Source organism: Heteronotia binoei, chromosome 1, assembly GCF_032191835.1.
Source record: "Heteronotia binoei isolate CCM8104 ecotype False Entrance Well chromosome 1, APGP_CSIRO_Hbin_v1, whole genome shotgun sequence".
Taxonomy (NCBI): domain Eukaryota; kingdom Metazoa; phylum Chordata; class Lepidosauria; order Squamata; family Gekkonidae; genus Heteronotia; species Heteronotia binoei.
Window position 1 is genome coordinate 24,587,349 of NC_083223.1, and position 20,580 is coordinate 24,607,928.

Here is a 20,580-nt window from a genome sequence, read left to right on the forward strand (position 1 = left end):
TTCAGTTTTCTTGAACTACTCCCTCCCCACTTCATTCAAGTATCTGATTAGTCAAATATTAAGTAGTTGCCCAGGATCTATAATAATTCTATTTATTAAGTTTACTTATAGATGGCCAGGGAAGAGCCCCATGGCGCAGAGTGGTAAAGCTGCAGCACTGCAGTCGGAGTCTTCTGCTCACAACCTGAGTTCGATCCCAGCGGAAGCTGGTTTCAGGTAGCCAGCTTAGGTTGACCCAGCCTTCCATCCTTCTGAGGTTGCTAAAATGAGTACCCAGCTTGCTAGGGGGGAAGTGTAGATGACTGGGGAAAGCAATGGCAAACCACCCCGTAAAAAGTCTGCCATGAAAACATTGTGAAAGCAACGTCACCCCAGAGTCGGAAACGACTGGTGCTTGCACAGGGGAATACCTTTACCTTTTACCTTTTATAGAAGGCCAACAGGTCCTCAAATTGCTGGCAAATAGATTCAAATATAGAACAATTCTATAAAAGTGTTATTTTAAAAAAATTAAAACTATATATACTAGCTCAAGGTAAAAACAATAAGCCCTGGTTTCTATTTCAATCCAATTTAAAGGCTTTTCAAAGTCTATGCCACAGGTATAGAGAGCTTTAAAAGGTTAGATAGATTCATGAAGGATAGTTCTCTATCCAGAGCTTTTTTTGTAGCAGGAACTCCATTGCATATTAGGCCACTCCCCATGATATAGCCAAGCCTCCAAGAGTTTAGAGGGCTCTTAGCACAGAGCCTATTGCAAGCTTCAAGAGGATTAGTTACATCAGGGTGTGTATGGCCTAATATACGAAGGAGTTCCTGCTACAAAAAAAACGCCCTGGTTCTATCAGTGGCTACTGGCCATGGTGACTAAAAGCAACCTCCACATTCAGAGGAGTCAGCCTCTGAATCCCGGAGCCAGAAGTCAACATGAGGAGAAAGTCTCAGCCTCCAGGCTCTTCTCCTGCTGATATTTCATTTGCTATAAATGTATTTTGATAAGGCTAGTTGCATTTTTGTGTTAGAGTAACTTTATTTGTGTTAGCTTTCAGAAACACAATTGAGACTAATTTATACACAGAAGCATTGCTTTGTATCTCTGCCACCCTTGTCTGTGTTTCACTTTGGTTGCTTAATCCCCAGGTCCCAGCAGGGCATCTCCCAGTTTGGCAGGCTCTTTCCCACCCCCAGCCAGATGGCTGGTGGGGGAAAGCTCCACCCCCACAGCTACCATGTGTCTTTCCACCTCTGAAGGTTTAAGAAGATGCTTGGGATAATTTGCTTTTAGAAAGGTGTTTGTGCCTTTAGATCTCGAGCTAGGCTGCATGGGGGCAAGGTGAGCCTGCAGAACAACGTGACTGTTGTAGGAAAGGGAAGTAGATCTGTTCCTCCAATTGTTTTACAGTCCCTTCAGGAGACATTTTCACAGAAAAATAGTAAATAGTAAAGTAGAACCTCTGGTTTCCCTGTGTTAGTCTGAAGAACTTGGGTTGAGTATACAGCATTTAACAACTCCCATGGTGAGTAAATTATCCCAGTGGGACCACAAAGTATGTGCTTCCAAACTGTGTTTATTTTGGCTGCTTTGTATGTGTGTGTGTGAGTGAGTGAGAGATGGAGTGAAAATGCAGCTAGCTGCTGGGGAGATGAGGATTCAGGGGAACTGCACTGCTGTGTTTTTATTTATTTTAGGGAATAGGAAAGTCTCCCGGCCCAACCCCCAAAGTCCCCAGGTATTTTCTGAGTTAGACTTGACAACCCTAGGGCAGAGGCCAGAATGACCCTTCCATAAATTCTGTGCTGCCTAATCTCTACTGAGGCTGGTTCCCACAGGAAGGCAGCATACGTTGATCTCAAAATTTGGGCAGGTTGATATTGGTCAAAGCAGTCTTCCTGTATCCCAGTCCTTTAAAGTTGTAAATATCAAAACCAGCATCTTGCATGGAGCTCAGAAAACACAGCAGGAATTGTGCTGACGTTACATAATTGTTTCTGTGCATACCAGTAAGGACCCTTGCAACTGCATTTTGCGCTAACTGAAGTTTATGAACCATCTTCAAGGGTAGCCCCACATATAGCATGTTATGGTAATCTAGTGCGGATGTTTTAAAAAGGCTTGTCTGATTGTGCCAGACTTGTTCCCTCCAGGAGATGGCTGCAGCTGACAAACTACTAAAAAGGCTTTCTGAGCAACTTTAGACAACAGTTTTTTTTAAAACCAATGTGGTACTCAGGAGGACACATTTTTAAAATAAAGGGATTAAAACTGCCATATAATGGAACAGTTCAGGGTAGGGCATTTTATAAGGAAATAGGATTATAGTGCACCACAATATTTATTGTTGGTATCATCTTGCTTAGGGTTGCCAATCTCCAGGAGGTGGAGATCTTTTGGGATCGCAACTGATCTCAAGGGGATAGAGATCAGTTTTCCTAGAGAAAATGGCTCCTTTGGAAGGTGGACTCAGAGGCATTAAACGCCACTGAAGTCCCTCTCTGCTCCAAATTCCACCCTTCCCAAAGTCTTCTACTTTTGTAATCAATCAACTCTACCCATGGTTTACAGTAGATCTTGCATTAGACAGTTTGTTGTTTGCATCTAACAGGGCAACCAATGCTTTCTGCACTGTGGCCTGAATCAAGATTGTTAAGACAGGGCTTTTTTTTTTTTTTCTGGGGGGAACGTGCCGGAACCGGGTTCCAGAACCTCTTTGTGGAAACAAAATTCTCAAAAAAAGTCTAAAAGTTCATGAGAGGTACTGGGGGAGAATGACAGTCTTTAATCCAACAAAGTATGTTAAAAGCCCTGGTTAAGACTAGATAGTCTTATCTAAGAATAGCTGAAATTGTTTCGCCACTACTCTCCACAAAATCTTCCTCAAAATGGAGAGTTGGATACCAGTATGTAGTTACTTACAGGCCTTTTTTTGTAGCAGGAACTCCTTTGCATATAAGGCCACACATTCCTGATGTAAGCAATCCTCCTGGAGCTTACAGTAGGTCTTGTAAGAGGAGCCCTGTAAGCTCTTGGAGGATTGGCTACATCAGGGGTGTGTGGCCTAATATGCAAAGAAGTTCCTGCTACAAAAAAGCCCTGGATTTGTACCATCTAAAGATGACTTGTTTAAAAGGGATCTATTAACTTTTAAGAACCTGAGGTAGCAACCTCTTCGTCCATAGAGCACCATCCACTGTGTCAAATCCAAGATGTTGGACAATTTGATAAGGTTAAGAAGGCTAATCTTGACGGGTCTCAGAAACTAAGAAGAGCTGGTTCTGGTTAGTATTTGAATGAGGGACCACTATGGAAGTTCAGGGGTGGAAGCAGGCAATAGCAAACCACCTCAAAACATCTCTTAAGTTGAAAACCTTACAGGGTCACCATAAGTCAGCTGCAACTTAACAGCACTTTCCATCATGACCACTTGTTTTCTCTTTAAATCCTAATAAATTCATAAAGTCTGTGATACTGTGTTTTGGTATATTGTATTAGCATATGATTTGTTCTAATTGTCAGGAAATCCATTAGTGATGCATCAGAAAATGACTAAACAGAAAGCAAGCAAGCTATAAGGTAGCGGACAGTTGATCTGAAAAGGCCAGTAAATTCAGCAATTGCTATCTACCATGATAAGATGTGGTAGGTCAAGCCAATGGGTAGATCTAACAGGGCAATCAATGCTTTCTGTACAATTCTGTACTATTGGACTCTTCCAATAGGATGGGGGGGAGGTGATGTATTGAACTACTATTTTTTGCATGTTGTTATGGGAGCAGGAAATGGATGTCTGCACTGATATTTGAAAGCAGGCATTTTCTTAAGTATGGGGTCTCAGAAGGGAATGGGTTTCAACTCTAGAGAACCTGGCTTGGTGACTTCACCACAGTTCAAGGAAGTGTGGGGCCTCTGAAGGAAATGTGTTTCAACCCTGGTGAACCCAACTTTAAGACTTTCACCTTCCAGCTATTTAGCCTCATCTGTGTTAAACGGGAGATCCTTATCACTTGCATGGCAGGACGTGTGGTTTTCCTCCAAGAGGAGTAAACAGTCATTGAGAGGGTGATGTAAGAAATAATATCAGTCCTGTTTACATATTAGAAATACATACAAATGTAACCTTGTTTCGTCCTGAAGGCTCTGCGGTTTGAGGGAAGCCTTGTTTACTTCTCAGAAAGAAACTTTTTAACAAGGAAAAAAGGGGAAAAGAAAAGGTCCAGTAAAGAGTGAACTGAACCTACCCGCTGAGGAAAAGGTCCCATGTAAAAAATTCACACTTGAGTAGACAAGCATTTCCCTGGTGGTGTGTACTACCTCATGTTTGAGGAACCACCCACAGCATCTCAAGTGTTTTGTGATTTGTCCCCCCTTTTCTCCCCCCTTCCAAGGTATCCAGATTGATGTGTGTAGAAGACTCTAGCTGGCAGAGCTTAAATTGTACATATTCAACAAACAGCCTATTTTGGAATTGAAATGCAAAGGTATTTTTAGAACTTTCACTTCGGTTTCTTGCTAAAATCAGCAATAGTGGCACATACTAATTTTCCTGGTCAAGGCAGAAATTTAAAACATTGGGTTTTTGTGCCCGTATACTATTTTCAGCTACAGGTAGCCAGTGTTTACATTTTAGCGCAGTTGCTATATTAAAAAAAAGAGCAACTATATTTTAAAAAGTTGTATGAATTAATTCTTTAAAAAAATAAGGAGCAATATCACCATGAGTCTTATTCTCCCTGTTGGTTTTTTTGGTGGCTACGAGAGGAAATGATTACCAGGATATTTATTGCTACCTAAATAGTCCCATTCTTAATGTTAATGTGAGTAGTTTGTGAAGAACTATTTAAATATGGGTTTTTTCATCCTCGCATGGGGTGGGTGAATGTGTCAAGGTTTTCAAAAGGTAATTTCTGTGAAAGTCAGAAGATATTGGCTGGAATGTAGCAGAAAATGAGAACCTTCTAGAAGACTTCTAAACTTCTTTGACTGCTCCACTGCCCATAGATGTTTTGCACTTTACATTTATTGCAGAAGGCCATGTGCGTACCCTTAAAGCAGGAGGATATCCTTCAGGAAATCTGTGGCATAAACCAAAAGCAGGATGTCTTTTTGGTTTGGCTCTTTTTGCCCTTCCTCTCTCTTTGTGGCTGCCAGAAGGAGGAGGAAAAAAGTCAGTGTAGAGCCTTCCTCCAAACCACAGCAGGTGACTGGAAATGTTTCCCTGACTGCCTATTCCAAGAGCTGGAGAATCAATTTGGAATTGATTTTCTTGGATTATTGATTGTGCGGTAGCTTTTAATACTCCCATTCCTATTAGTCAGGAGAGGTTTGGAAATATATTTCCATTCTCCCCTTATTTTAAAAGAAATCCAAGACCAGGAACCGTTTCAAAATCTGAAATCTGGTTGCAATTTTTGTATATTGAAGGATTGAATGTCTACCATGGGAATGAACTTGCAGGGTTTGTGCTACAATGGTGCGTGGAGTATTGTGGACAAAAATAATTCACTTGACCTACTTAAGTTATATATATATATATATATATATATATATATATATATATATATATATATATTTCTTTTACTTCATTTATACCACACCTTTCCGAACAATGGGAACCCAACAAAGCTTACAATATTATCCACTGTTTCCATTTTATTTGCTTTTCCATTGTATCCTCACAACAACCCAATGAGGTAAGTTAGGCTGAGAGTGTGTGACCAGCTCAAGGTCATTGAATAGAGTTACCAGCCCCCAGGTGGGAGTGGGGGGATCCCCCAATTTCAAGAGTTCCTGACTGCCACCGGCCACTTGGCCAGCAGGGAAAGACCCATCCCCAACAGCTAGGAGCCTGTGGGATGTCCCTGATGTGATGACATCACACAGAAGTGACATGCCAGGGATGTCGCATGGTAATGCTCTGGTATTTTGAGCAACCAAAGTGTCACCGTGCGACATCCCCTGTGTGATTATGTCACTTCCATGTGAAGTCATCACATTGGAGACATCTGAGCAGAAATCTTGTCCCACCCTGCACATTCCCAGAAAGTTCCCTTTCCTCCGACGAGCACTAGGTAAGGACAGGCAATCCTCTCACCCAGTGAACTTTCTAACCTGATTCTCCTAGATCCTAGTCCACCACTCTTAACTACTACATTGTATGATGGCTCTCTGTAAGAGAACTGCACAGTGACAACCATGTTATTCAGTTGTAGCAAAATAAAAGTCCAACAGCACTTTATAGACTTAACGTATTTAAATAAACATGTATTATGTTTATGAGATTTTAAATTCGTTGTGTTTAATTTGATATGTTTTATTTATTGTTATTGCAATGTTTTAATGTTGTAAGCCGCCCTGAGCCCGCTTTGCGGGATAGGGTTGGGTATAAATCGCAAATTAAATAGGAGCTTTCATGAGACAGAACTCCCTTGTTCAGATATGTGGATGGGGAAATATTTTCAGAATACTTAGAAAGAAAATTACAGAAGGGAGGGTGAGGGAGCTGAGGCAGAGAGAATGAATAAATTCTGTGTGACAATAGAGATAAAGACTCTGTAAGAGGCTCTTAGTTATAAAATCAATATAATCTTTAGAGGTAGAAAATTTTTTGAGAAAAGGACCTATCCATAGAAAGACTACTTCACTCAGAGTTCCTGGTGGATTTACACCGGTCACAAAGCCATTGAAGAAGGATTTCCAGTGCATCTCTTCATGATAGAAGGCATTGGAGGAGTGCTGGTATTGTAGAAAGGTCATCTGCTTTCCAAATCCGACCATTTAGTTCACTCTCCAGTGGGATGCAGGGTTGCCAGCTGCAGACTGGTGAATTCCTGGAGATTTGGGGAGGGCAAGTTATAATGCCATGGAGGCCACCCTCCAAAGCAGCCATTTTCTCCAGGGGAACTGACCTTGGTTGTCTGGAGATCAGTTGTAGTTCCAAGCCCTACCTGGAGGTTGTCAACACTAAGGAATGAGCCAAATATTCTCTAACAAAAAAGAAAGGTTGGGTTGGGGTGAATCCTGAAAAGTTTCATCAAAGATACTAAGGGCTCTACCCGGTCTTGGACTGTGTTGGTGTTCCTCACAACAACCCTGGTTGATTGCTGCTTTGCCACTGCTTGGTTGAAAAGCAAGGCCTTCCTCTGATGTACTTTTGTTTGCCCTCTGTGAGGTCATCACATAGCCAGATCTGATTGGCAGTTTCATTGCATCACTGTTGTTAGGTTGAAGGGACTGTGATGGGTTCACAATGCACCAGTGCAAACTCTGCTTTAATTCCAGGCAAGGGGAAGGAAGCTTGGCTTTCTGGTAACCTTTTCTTGCAAAAAAAGTTTCCTCAAGGGAAAGGTGCATTTTTTTGAGTGGTGGGAGAGAGAAAGGTACAAGCACAGGAGAGAGCAGGAACGCACAGGAATGCAGTTCTGGATGGCTTGGCATCAGGGAGTGTGGCCTAATATGCAAATTAGTTCCTGATTTTTTTCTCTTACAAAAAAGCCCTGTGTGAAACAATGGTGGCATCAGGGGGAGTGGCCTAATATGGAAATCTGTTCCCGTAGGCTTTTTCCTACACAAAAACCCTGAAAAAGGGTGCCATGGATCAGCCATTTCCTTCTCACGCTGGTAAAGCATTTTAGGAGGAGGAGTCTGACGCACACAGTTCCGTCTCACATCCTCTACTACGTTATTCTTTTATAACTGCAGATGCTAGGGACCGAGCATCACTGAGCTGCGGTCCCTCCCTAACTTGCCAACTTTATTCTAGAACAACTGTGAGCGTCTTTTATTTATTAAATAAAACTTGTCTGTGCCTAGCAGTGCCATAGATGTGCCATGCTGATATTTTCCAGCGTGATGTGCATTCAGAACTGCACTCACATTCTGCCATCAGCACCTTTTGGAAGTGTGACTAGAACTGAATCGGGGCAATTTTGCTGTGCCCCACCTCCTCATCCTCCTTCTTCACAATCAAATTAGACTGTCATTATTGGCTGAGCTCCTCTTATTGTGTTGGTAACCAGAGTCCAGCAGCAGACTGCAAGAAAATGGGTTCATTTACTAGAAGAGAATGCTCTCCGGTGACATTTCCTTCATTTTTTACTTTTGTTTTGAACAGCAACTGATTCCATTTGGAACCGTAGTGACACTTGACAACACTGAAATGGAATAATACATTTTAAAAATGTAAAATTCAAACTAGGCAGAGGAGCAGCCTAAAAGAATCCCAGCAAAAGTGCAACCAAAGTTTTAAAGAGGCTGCCAAAGATTAAATCAGATCGGTTTGCCAGCATGTTTTATTTATAGATTGAAAGAAATAGTGTCCACAGGTTCACATAATGTTTCGTGTATGAGCCTGGGAACTAAAATTACATAGCTCAAACTATGGCTCATGTCTGTTTATAATAATGAAGGCTGTTTAGAGTCAGCTTTGTGGGCACGAGAAGCCAAGGTGGTGTTTATTTTATTCCTTGAGCTTAATGTCCCAGCATCTCTGTCCTGCAGTGCAAACATTGTTGAAGCATTTGAATATTCAGTTCCTCTTGGGAGAGAGATTTTATAGCTTGGGCTTGATTACTTACTTTGCCACAAGATGCTTCTATTTCATTCTAGCTGCTGTTTCCACTTTCTTTTTAAGCAGATGTATCCCACCTGATTGAAAGTTTGCATTTCTTGCCCACTGGATTAAACCAGTGGCAGAAGGTACATTGCATTCAAATTCCATCTCAGCCATGAATTCAGATTTATGAAGATCTTCTCCATCTCTAAGTTTTTCATATTGCAAAAGAGATGGGGGTGAAATTTAGCATTTAATTAAAGACCTTTTTAAAATTCATCTGTGGATTAAATGAATTGTACAAGAATTTAGGAACATTATGTAGTAGTTTAACTGCAGCAGGTAAAAGTTGGCCTTCCTCTATTTTTAGTTTTCTGCAGGGATTGATATCATAGGTGTCACTGCTGTTTTCATAACTTTAAAGCAATATAGATTTGCCAGCCTCCGGGGGGGGGGGGGGGGTCTGGATTCTCCCCGAATTCTCAAGACTACAATGATCAGTTCCCTTGGAGGAAATGGCAGCTTCTAAGGGCACACTCTATGGCAGAGGTGTCAAACTCATGTGTTACAAGGGACAAATGTCAGTTTGTCAGGCCCGACCGTGTGTGTAATAAAATGTAATGCCAGGTACCAGACATGTGAACTTTATAAAGGACACAGGCAAACCCAACTGACAATATCATTTTTTACTCAATATACAAATATGCTTAAATCATGAACATGTTTACAGCATTTCATTTATTTAACAGTCTTTGATAACTTATACCTCTGGCTCTGAATTATTGCATCAAAATCTGGAGACAACATCTGTGTTAAAGCAGTCTTGAGTATACTATTAAGAGTAGCTTTACGCTGAGGACTTTTGATTTGTTGACATCTATTACAGAAAAGAGTTGTTCACAGACTTACTTTGTACCAAACATAGAATTTTAGAAGCAAAAGCCTTAAACTGTGGGTAATGTCGTAAAATTTGCTAATACCAACTTCAGTACAGCATCACACTGCTCTCCCACCTCCCAAGGATCTTCTTCCCTATCTGAAAATACACATTTTTCTCTGCAACACAGGAAACATTTCTGTGTATAAACCAGGGCTTCTTCCCAATTAGAGACGTCCACCTCGAAACATGCACATATAATATAAACCCTCCAAGGAACTGAGCCACAACTCCCAACACTTGCTCAATCTGCCACAAAAATCTTGAACCTTCCACAGACTCACCAGCCACCTGCCAATGACCAGAACTCCTAAGTCAGCCCTTTTCTCCCACTGCCTCAGTGTGATTTCTCAACACCAATCCATGGTCTCCTAATCTCAAGTCTGCTACCACTGACAACTTTCCTTGCACTTCAGTCCCACTTAGAGACCTGGCCTTCCACAAAAACTCTGGTGATGAGGCTTAGAGTTGCCAAGTCCTCTTTATCCCCTGGCGGGGGATATTTGCTTGTGCAATGCGTACGTGCAACAAAATGATATCACCTGGAAGTGACATCATCAAAATGGCAGTGCCCATGCGGGGCTGCTCTAGGTGTTCCTAGGAAAACTCTGTGGTTTTCCCGGATGCTCTAGCCATATGGGAGGTTATCTCTCAAATGGCTAGAGCATCCAGGAAATCCATAGAGTTTTTCCAGAAATGCCTAGAGCAGCCCCATATGGGGCACTGCCATTTTGATGACATCACTTCTGGGTGACACCATTGTGCCAGCAACACAGGAGGAGGTTCCCCCCGCTGGTGCAATGTGAGCTGGCGGGTTGAGATTGAACCTCCCGGGTGTGAGATTCCCCGCCCGGACCAGGGGCTTGGCAGCCCTAATGTGGCTTGAGAATGGGGGACTAAGAATTGGAGACCCAGGTTCATAAGCCCCACTCTGCTGTGGAAGTTGTGTAAGCCCTGGACCTCCTTTCCACTATTTATGGACTGAGTTTACCCTCAGAAATACAGGACTCTTATTGTTATGGACTTACAGTATGGACTCATATTGTGTAAGCACAAGCAAGCCTGCTTCAATGGACATTTAACTAACCATATAAGGTATTTTGGACTAAAAGCTATCCCAATATGGACATTTTTACAGGGTGTGATCCCAAGCTGAAAGCCTTCCAGCCAGGCCACAAGGACTCTGTGCCTGAATTTAACCAGTTGTGCTTCCTGAACCTGAAAGGACTCTAGATCATGCTTCTCTCCAGAGCTGCTCAGCCCTGCAGATCCTAATACAACAATAGGCTTCGCTGGATGCCATGAAAGCAAGACAGGAGCCCCACTTATTCCGGACATGCCATGGAGATGCAAATAAGGAAGCCAATATTTAACAATAGGCTTGCTAATTATGTCTTCACACCTGGACAAAGAACTGCTCCTGCCAGACAGCCAAGGCAGTTGCTTGCACAATACAGCTCCAGCCAGAAGGGTTGTGTTGCAGAGATGAGTTCCAGCCATGGAGATCATCTCTATTGTGTTAGTTTTGAAGAAGAAGAAGACATTGGATTTATATTCTACCCTCCACTCAAGAGTCTCAAAGTGGCTCACAATCTCCTTTATCTTCCTCCCCCACAACAGACACCCTGTGAGGTGGGGCTGAGAGGACTCTCAGAGCAGCTGCCCTTTCAAGGACAACCTCTGCCAGAGCTATGGCTGACCCAAGGCCATGCCAGCAGGTGCAAGTGGAGGAGTGGGTAATCAAACCTGGTTCTCCCAGATAAGAGTTCGCACACTTAACCACTACACCAAACTGGCTCTCTTTGGTGTCACAATAGGTAACAATTTGGCCCCATATTATCCCATCATGTTTCTTTGTTTAAGTAGAGTTTACAATAGATAAACCTATCAATTCCCATAATCCCTTTTCCAAACCTCCTAGGAGCCTCCCCCTCAGTGATGTCAGGGGTCACATGCAGCTATGTCACAAGTCATCTGACAGCTATGTCATGGGTCACCTGATACCATTGCCTGGGGATATGAATTTGGTAATATAAGGCCATGTGTTTGACCATTCAGGTGTGTCTCTTGCAGTATACCTAGCTGTTTAGAGCCACCTCCCAAAGCTGATCAGTTTGGGGTCCATTACAGTGAGATACACTGGTTGCGGCTTGCTCCCGTTTTCCCTATTTCATCATCGCTATTGGAGTCGTCCTTCTGAAGACTAGAATAGGTACAGTATCACCATTGTCTGTGTTTTCCCTCTGTGTTTCTCTATCAAACCATCTCTATTTTCTTAGGAACTGTATGATTGATGAGCGATTTTATTTTCTTGTATGTTTGACTAATTTGCTAATGAAACCAATTATAGTTTACCAAAGTTCTCATTATTCAAAAGGGGAAATTCTTGGGAGACTGCCTTCTGTATAAACAGGTTTAGACCCCGCTTAAGTTAGCCATCTTTTGCCCACCTAACTAATTCCCCAACCTCATTTGAGGGCAATTTGGCTTACAGTTGCTAGGTGATTTTGGGCCATTCACTCTCTCATCCAAGATGGGGATAACAATACTTGTAGGCTACAAGTTGTAGCTTTTCTCAGAGTCAATCTCTATTGATTGAATTAAAGGCTTCAACCAAATCCATGAATGCCATGTACATGGCTTTTGTTGGCTGTTCATAGCAGTATAGGAACTTATTTGTGTATTAGGCCCCACCCCCTGACATTAAACCAGCCAAAACTGTGTTCCTTTGTGTTCCTGCTCAATAAATGCCCTGATTTTAGCTTATCTTTTCAGATCCCAAAAAATTAGTTTATATGATCTCCGATACCCCAGCATCTATATTTCTCCTCTTTTTCCATGACTTTCCAAGCACAGTTCCTACCATGCATTTCAACCCATCCCTTCTATGCCCTCCCTCCGAACCCTTCTCCCCAGAGACCCTCTGGCATTCCCATTCCTCCAGCTCTCCTAATGCACAGCTCTCCTAATGCCCGTTTCCATCAGCAGCTTCCCCAGAGCAGCAACTTTAAAGCCACACCATGGGCTCCAGTCCATTGGCTTTGCTCAAATGCACCTAGTTGGAGGTATAGAGAAGACGCTGCTGCATTTGCTGATTTGTATAATATCCACTCAAAGCTGTTCTTTTTACATAAGAGATGAGATGATTCCCCTTTTCCCATGATTGTCAAGTCTGTCTGTAAACTGTGGCTCAGTCAGAGAGCATTCTGGGTAGAACCAAAGTATAACCAAATGCTGCTAGCTCAATGATCCTATGAAAAAGCTGGACAAAGAATAGAAATCCTGAGATATGTACTGTAAAGAAGAACTATTGCCTAGCATGAAGCTAAGGGGAGAGGTACTATGGTTTGTTTTCCCAGAGCCCCTTTCTTGACCTGGATATTAAAAACATTTGTTCTCGGTATTTTGGGCAGGAGCAGAGTGGCCTCTTAATCTCATTTTATGAGTTCCTGAATTGTAGTCTCACAGTTCATTCTATAAATGTCCTCCTAGACTCAAAGGATTCTTTGTTGTTGTTGTTTTTAATTGTTTGTCAGGCTATGGTGTTCATTCCATTCTGTTTTATGTGTCCAGTTTATAGATGAATTAAGGTTATTTTCTGTATTGGAATCTTGGGCTGCTGTCATCTTTAAGCAACAAAGATGTCTTGAATGACAATGTGCCCACCACCCGCAGGGCCACAGGCAAGCCTGCTTATTGCTGCAGGTTTCACTATATTTTACAGACAAGAAGAATAAGAATAGGAGTTGGTTTTTATACTCTGCCTTTCACTACCCAAAGGAGTCTCAAAGCAGCATACCATCACCTTCCTTTCCTCTCCCCACAGCAGACACCCTGTGAGGTAGGTGGGGCTGAGAGAGCTCTGAGACTCAAGGGGTGAGGTCAGACATTCATAAAATCCTGCTACGGGCATGAGTGGAGTCCGGAAGCATGTCGGATTTTAAGTGGTTGTCCAAACGTCAGCATCTGCGAATGGTGGTTAGCTCGTTCGAGTTCTGCGTTGAGACGACTGGGGCTCATACTAATTTGATACTGCTTTAAATCTGGAACAAAATTCTTATGACGGTTCCTGAGCGGAATTTCTCTGTTTGAATGCTCCATTGTTGGCGACTCATTGGAAACGCACCACCACTTCCCTCCCAAAGCCCCCTGCAAGTGATATCACTGTGCCAGTGAATGAGCGAGCGAATGTTGGCTCGAAAAATCATTTACCTGCCCCTATGTCCGGAAACAAAACTCACTTTTGAAAGTAGATGTGAACTAGATGTGAACTGATTTGAATTCCTGGGTTTTTTTCTGCACGCGTAGTGCTCGTGCTGGAAAAGACTAGCAAAACTGTTAGTGATCCCACCCATTTAAAAGCGACGCACTGCAGATAGCAGGCATCACTGCGCCTGCGCTAATGCAGATTGACGTCTCATGAAACGAGGTCCGGTAGAGCACTCTGATCAACCAGCAACGGGACCCACATGGGATAGAACAGGAGCCTGGCTGTTGTCTGATCGGAAAATTGGTTGTGCGGATTATAATAGAGGCGCGTTGCAGATGGATTTAATGGTGCATGTGACCGCACCCAAGGTCACCCAGCTGGCCACATGTGGAGGAGGAATCAAACTCGGTTCTCCAGATTAAGAGTCTGCCACTCTTCACCACTACACCACACTGGCTCTCAATTATAAGATTATCTCTTCAAGGGATCACAAATAATAAAGGCCATAATTTGAACTCTATCATAAATCTTAGAAATAATGATTTTTTAAAAGCAAAGATTGGATCCAGAATGTTTTGCATGACTACGATTCCTCCACATACCCTTGTTCATTTGTGTGTGTGTGTGTGTGAAGTGTTCTCAAGTCATGAATTGTGGTGACCCTGTGAATTAATGTCCTTCCAAATGTCCTATTGTTGACAGCTGTGCTCAGGCCATGCAAACTGAGGGTCATGGTTTCCTTGATTGAGTCAATCCATTTTGTGTTGGGTCCTCCTCTTTTCTTGTTCCTTTTAACTTATCCAAACATATCCAAATACATCCATGTGCACTCCCTGTCCTAGGGCCAAACTAGATGTTACAGCATCTCTGGGTCTGACCTGAGAACACCATTTTAAAGGTGAACTTGAGCCATTTTGAATCCCAAGCAGCTGTTTGGGCACTTGAAAAGGCATGGGGGAGAGGGGGACAAGATTCCGGTCCTGCTGCACCAGTCAGGATCAAGTCCTCACAGCATTTGTAAATGGCCCACATTCACCTCTAAAACAGTGTCACTGTCCACAGGTCCAACTTAGTTTGGCCCTCATATTCTCTCTCTCTCTGCTTTTGGCTCTGCAGCAATTTGTTCCAACTTTTGGGCAGCTTTGTTTATTCTGTGAGTCTGTGGTTCCTGAAGCAGGCACCAAGTCAGCTACTCTGATGGCAGATTAGAAGAACAGCTGACTCCATTGAGCTTTGCCTCATTGATTTTGCAATCTATGGCAATCTATTGCATTTTCTGATGGGACGTCGACTCCAGTAAGCATGTAGCCTTCAGGATCTTACACGCAACAGCAACAAATGGTGCCTACTCTCAGCTATAGAAAGTAGCAGCCATCACTGAAGGATTTGAAATGCAAAATCTATATGCAAATGTAGTTTAGGAAGCTCTTCCCAAGATAGTCCAACACTAAGACCATTCAGAAATATATTTCCACTGCTCTTGCTTCTCCTCTTTTCAGAGTTCTTCGTGTTTTGATTTGATAGCTGGTCATAACCAGCAGGATATTTTTATTTTTAAATTTCCCAGCAGGTGGGATTCAAGGGTGTTTTAATTTTTATTTTTTGTGCTATTTTTTTTTCAGTTGACTGAAGCCAGAAGTATATTTGAGCAGGAAAATATGACTTGTCTATTGGAAATTGTGGTCAAGGCTGAAACTTTGAGCATATTTACCTGAAAGTAAATCTTACTGAAATCACTGTGGTTTATGTCTGAATAATCAGGTTTAGGATTGAGGTGTACAGCTAAGACTCAACATCTGTATTTGCAAAATGCTTATTGGAAAGCAAGACTGGAAAGTATGCAATGCACTCCATCTTAATTTTTGTAGCCATTTGCTTTCAGTTTTCTGATCTAAAAAACAGCTTCTTTAACATGAACAGTGGTTTACTTTTCATTAACTACATAGAAAAGGCAGATTTCTGATTGAGTGGTGTGTTCCGCTGGTGCAGTGGTTAGTATCCCAGAAAATTATCATTTCTGCCCTTGTGGAAATTCCAAGTTGGAAGGTGCTTTTCACTGCCTAATAGCAGTATTGTTTTTAATAGAGCAGATGACTGTAATTGCAAGAAGCCTTAGTAATGCATCTTCTCCTTGACTTGAATCACTTACTGTTAAATAGCCCATATAAATATCAAGCACCATCTGGACCATGGGTGGCCAAATTGTGACTAGGGAGCCACATGTGGCTCTTTCACACATACGGTGTGGCTTTTGAAGCCCCCATCACCCCGTTGGCTGTCTTGGAGAAGGCATTTCTCTCTAAATCACTTTGCCATGCCAAGCCAGCCAGGAGCTTGGAGAAGGCATTTCTCCCTCCCTCCTCCAATCTATTTGCTGCCTGCCTTCCTTCCTTCCTTGCAGCTCTTGAACATCTGACATTTATTCTATGTGGCTCTTAAGTTTGGCCATCCCTGACCTAGACTTAGTAGATTGCCTGCTACTCTAGCCGTTTTCCTCACTCAGTGGACACTTAGGAATAAAACCATGTATGTGTAGGAATGATTTCATAAAACATCATGACATCACTTCCAGGTGAGTTCCCAGCAAAAGACCCACAGAGATTATGAGGGTTCCTAGAGCAGCATGGCATTATAGCTGGGTATCTGGAAGTGACATCGTTTACCCCAGTCTCTACCCACCAAGAGCCCTATGGTGCAGAGTGTCAAAGCTGCAGTACTGCAGTCCTAAGCTCTGCTCATGAGCTGAGTTCGATCCTCAGTGGAAGCTGAATTTTCAGTTAGCCAGCTTGAGGTTGACTCAGCCTTCTATCCTTCCGAGGTTGGAAAAATGAGTACCCAGCTTGTTGGGGGGAAGTGTAGATGACTGAGGAAGGCAATGGCAAACCACCCCGTAAAAAGTCTGCCATGAAAACATTGCGAAAGCAACGTCACCCCAGAGTCTGAAACGACTGGTGCTTGCACAGGGGACCTCTCCTTTCCTACCCACTAAATGTTCATGCCCCCAAGGTACTCCTGGCTGGCAACCCTAAGTGTACCAGCAGAGTTGGTCAACGGGGTTGGGGATTTCCACCACATCCAAACACACCCAGCACAATCCTAAGCAGAATCATATACCTTCCCACTGACCTCAATAGACTTGAAAGGGCACAACTTTGCTTAGCATGGGATTGCCAGGTTTTGACAACTTACTCTAGTCGTGGAGAAATTACTTTTGATCAATCAGCTTGCTTAAAGGCAAAAGGAGTGTGTTTCATCCCTATGTCTATGGGTCATTGACCCACAACCCTAGCTTGCTGAATCAAATGAAAGTTGTTTCTAGGTATAGGCATTCCATGTATTTGTTTACATATTTTAAAAGGTCATCTGAGGTAGCGGTTTTCACTGCATCTTGGGTTCATATTCAGTGAGTCTTCATATTGCATGGGATCTTTTGTTTATCCTCAACCCACTGCTTATCAGATTCATTTGAAAACCCCAAGTTATAGGGTTTTGTAATTGTCCTATCTGCTGCTGCTGCTTCCTTGCTTGATTGTGCCTGGTTCTCTGGGCATTCTTCACATACATATATCAGTGTCAGGTACTCCAGGCATCCAGTGGTTTCTACTAGCACATGGTCCTGGGCAAAACATCTAGGCATTGTTAACTTCAGCAGCTGCATCTGGTGAGTGAAATCTCCAATGGCTTAAATGTCCTTCTTTGCTTGAATATCTTCCTGGCCATGAAGTGCCATTTCATACACCTCCCAAGAGCCTCAGCGGAAATCTATTCCAACTGAGAAGACAAAGCAGGAGTCAAGTGCATCTTTAAGACCAACAAAGTTTTATTCAGAATGTAAGCTTTTGTGTGCTACAAGCACACTTCATCAGACAGTAGGATGATCAAAAACAGTTTCTTCTATTCACATGCCATTGTAAGCTCTCAGTGCGCACCCAGCAATGCCAAAAATAGTGCCTGTCACGACTCAGCATTTCTTCCTGGTTCTCTCCCATGTCTGCTGGCATCAACTGCTTATTGATTGGCATTTCCTTCATCCCCCTTCATCAATACTTCCATTTTTTATTTCTGATTATAAATAAATTTATCCTTGTTATATTTTTTAAAAAACCTTCCATTTTTTTCTTCACCTTGAGCAGCAGAATTACACTTCTGCAATCTGTTGTTTTCTGTTATACCTAATTTGTTCCACTGAAAGACAAGTGCAGATCATTGAGTAGTAAATATGAACTAAACAAGGAATGACATTTCAAGACTCCTGTTACATGAATGCAGCCATCTGGTATTGTTTTGGTTGTAACTGCTGATTACTACAAGGACCCAATTAGGGAAACAGTGAAAGCTAAAAATGGCTCCATTTGGATACCAAAGAATGAAATAATTATATAACATGTTTTGTGTATTACACAGAAATCAGCATGTGTTGGGAGATTAGTTGCAATGCCAAGGTCCAACAGCTGGAACAAACTAGAGTGAAATTCTTATTTCAGCTTTTGAAAAATATGTCTTCCTTTGGTGTTGGATTGCAGCTTGTTGTTTGTGCCCTGAAATCGACCAACAACAACCCCCCACCCATCCTAGTTTGGCATGCTCATTTAATGTTTCCATTGTTCACAGGGTGTGTTCTATGGTCTAAGAACTGGAAATGTGGTTAATAACACAGAATCCTTGGAGGATGAAAACATGAGTCCTGTACATCTAGATGGTATAGAGGAGGAAAATGTAGCTTGAAAGAAGCAACGGCAAAGCTAGGATTTCTACCATATTCCTGTTAACCAGTCCAGAGGGTTGATCCACTAATTAAAGTGAGCATTACTGCTGTTGACTAAAAGAATATTCCTGTGCTTAATACTAAAAATATGCTTAAGACCCTAACAGTCAGTATAGTACAATGGGTCATTTGTTTGTTTATGAACGTAAGAACATAAGAAGAGCCCTGCTGGATTAGACCAGTGGTCCCTCTAGTCCAGCATTGTGTCTCACACAATGACCAACTAGTAGGGCTGCCAAGCCCCTAAGCCGGGCAGGGGTTCTTCCGCCCTGGAAGTTCCCAACCTGCCAGCCCACATTGGGCTGGTGGGAGGAACCTCCCCCAATGTCACTGTTGTGATGATGTCATCCACAAATGACATCATCATGCCGGTGATGTAGCGTACCGGTCGCTCTAGGCATTTCCGGGAAAACTCTATGGTTTCCCCAGATGCTCTAGCAATTTGGGAGGGAAAACTCTATGGTACAATAGGTCGTGGGGGACTTGGCAACCCTACCAACCAGTTCCTCTGGAGGTCCAACAACAGGGCACAGCTTTCCTTGATGTTGCCTCCTGGCACTGGGATTCAGAGGCTGACTGCCTCTGAATGTGAAGGTTCCCTTCAGTCGCCATGGCTAGTAGCCACTGATAGACCTTTTCTCCATGAATCTGTCTAATCCCCTATCAAAGCCATCTGTGCTTGTGGCCATCATTGTATTCTCTGGCAGTAAATTTCACATCTTAGAATTTCACATCGTCCCAGATCTGGAAGTGACCTTGCCATAGTGGGATCTGAAACCATAGAGTTTTGGGTGAATCCATGATGACATCACTTCTGGGCTTACACCAGAGATGACTATGCAGCATCAGTGTGACAGGAATCATAGGGATTCCACACCCTCTCCACATTCCAAATTTTTTTTTATTATTATTATTATTATTATTATTAATGGATGGATTGGATTTTTGCTAAATTTCATTTTATAATTATTGTAAACTGCCCTGCAATATTGGAAGGGTGGAACAATTTAAAAAAAAATGAATAGTGTTTGTATGTATACAAGACTGCCATGTAGCTCTTGTCTTCTGGCAAGACTACCAAGTAGCCAGACTCTTTCTATTGGGGAAGGGCGTCTCTGAGGTTATGAAAATTAACTTCCCCACTTTCACCTGTTTTGAGTGTTTTAAATCTACTTTGGTTTCCTCAAGGTAGTGATTTTAAGTCTCTCTTATCATGGCAACGGCCAGGTCTCGATAAACCAGTGGTTTGAAGATAAAGCAGTGTTAACTAAGGAAGAGGTGGAATCAAAATTACACAAGCCAGTTCATTGGTTCCAATATCTTCAACTTCATAAAATCATGCTAGAAATTAGCCCCAGGAAACTCACCCTTAAACCTTTGACTGCTTTTGAGATCATTATAAACAATTATGGTTCCAAAACAAGAGGTCTCCTTTCTTGCATCTATAAAGCTGTTTTGGACACATCTGTCATCTCCTCCATCATATATAAGTAAATGGGCAAAAATCCTCCCAACATAATTGTCTTTAGATGACTTTGATGAGATATGGTGGTCTCCGTCTAATTTATCTTCAATCTTTAGTATTAAAACCCATTTTTTTAAACTTACAGCAAATTGGTATATGACATGCAGCCACCATCCTTGGATTGAGACAAACCATTCCCCTTATTGCTGGAAAAAAAGTGGTCAGTTGAGAACGTACTTTCATCTGTGGTGGGAGTGTCAGGAGGTGGTGTCTTTTTGGTTAAAAGTCAGGATTTGAATTGTAGAGTGGACAGGGGTGAACATCCCTTTCAGTCCTGAATTTCTGCTTTTGGATCACTGGCCAGATATCTCGATGCTAAAATCCAAGAGTGATTTTATTTCAAAGTTACTAGTAGCTGCCAGACATACTGTTGCCTCTTGTTGGAAAGATTCAGCTAAACTTACACTCGAAAGATGGTACGATAGAAAATTTCATTATGTCTCAAATTACTCAAAATGTATTCTTTTTAGGAGACTCTTTACTATCAAAAACTAACTATATGCTATACTATTGGGATCCAGTTATTGGTTTTCTTAAATTCAACAATGTTCTACTAAATCAATCAGATTATAATATGTGGTTGTTTACATAAATGAG